The sequence below is a fragment of the Asparagus officinalis genome, chromosome 1, assembly GCF_001876935.1.
Source record: "Asparagus officinalis chromosome 1, Aspof.V1, whole genome shotgun sequence".
Classification (NCBI taxonomy): Eukaryota; Viridiplantae; Streptophyta; class Magnoliopsida; order Asparagales; family Asparagaceae; genus Asparagus; species Asparagus officinalis.
Genome location: NC_033794.1, coordinates 121,780,934 through 121,782,574, shown reverse-complemented (window position 1 = coordinate 121,782,574; position 1,641 = coordinate 121,780,934).

The window sequence follows — 1,641 nt, the reverse complement described above, 5'->3', positions numbered from 1 at the left end:
GTTTTTTCGTCATACAAAATGATTGAAGTGGCATATAAAATTCAGGGTTATCATACAATTCTTTAGTAAAACTATCCAGACACATAGAGTACTCTAAATCATCGTTTATTGATAGTTCTTCGGCAAGTTGCCAATTACAACTATTTTCCGATGATTCATCATCGTCAAGATTGATTACAATGGGTACAATGTCATTAAGTACAAAACCACCATCATAATCAAACCCAGCTTCGGTGTCAGCTTCATCCCCATTGTCCGTTCCTTGGGCCGATGGTTCAGTATCGGATTCGGCGCCGTATAGAAGGGAATCAGTGAAATAGTTCTCTAATCCCTTAAACGGTTGCTTATCCGCGACCACCGTCTTGACTTCATTATTTGTGTCCACATACTTGAGGCACTGGTGAAGAGTTGACGGGACTATAAGATTGCCGTGGATCCAAGGTCGACCCAACAGTAAGTTATAGGACGTTTCTGCGTCAATCACATAGCAGGTAACTTCTGATTTTAAATCCCCGATCTGGCATTTGATTCGAATCTATCTTTCCCAAGGGTCTGGACCCACTGGTGTTGAATCCGTAGATCGTAGTGCCCGTGGACGCTAGCTTGCTTGTTGGTATTCCAAGATTATGCATCAGTCGGAATGGCATGATGCTAACAGCAGAACCCGGATCAACTTGGATCCGGTTGACCATGCTGAAGCCAATGTGCCCGGTGAAATACAAAGGCCGATCATGCTTTGAGTTCTTCGTCTGCATGTCTTCTTTAGTAAAAGAGATGCAAGGAAAATGGTGTGCCGCGAGATTACAGTGTTGAACTACATATTCTACTTACATATTTATCTTGATCCCCATTTTCTAGTGTTTCATTAGCTTTCTTTCGAGTTTCATGAAACATTTTTGCCACATCAGGTGGATTTCCTGACTTGCCACCCTTATTCAAATATTAAATACAAATGAGTACAACATCAAACTCAAAAACAAAGTAGTTATAAATAAATAGGAAATTAGTTTTGAATGTATACCAATTCCCACGCAATTTGTCTAAAGGATTTGCTGCCCGTGTGGTGGAGCATCTTTCGTTTGCCTCTGTTAAGTGTATTTTGTTGGCTTGCTTTCTATACATCAAGATTAAAAGATAATTTTAACAATCCAACAATATACATGAAAGAAATTAATTAATAAAATTAGGAGATTAATACCTGGAATTTTGAAGAAAAATAATGTTCCTTAACTAGCCAATCCCAGTCATCAACACTCACTTCTGTAGGTTTATTTCTAAGTGCAACTTGCAATGAATTTTCTTTCACATATTTCCTGTGCATGTCACCACGCCACTTATTCCACAAATCGCGCAAGTGTCTCATTACTGACTCTCTCTTTTGCTCCATGTCATCAGCATCAAATTTATCCTATATCAAATTTGAATCAAAATTTAATTTATAAGAATTAAAAACCAATTGTAAAAAATTAATTTTCAATGTACCTTAATGGATGCCCACATATGATCTTTATTTTGCTGTGGTATTTTGGCCCAATTCTCAACAGCTACTGGGCAAATATTTCTATCTCGAATAATAATTCCAAGATATCGTGAAAATTCTGGTTCAATAGCTCTATTCTGATAAAAAGTAATGATTTTTTT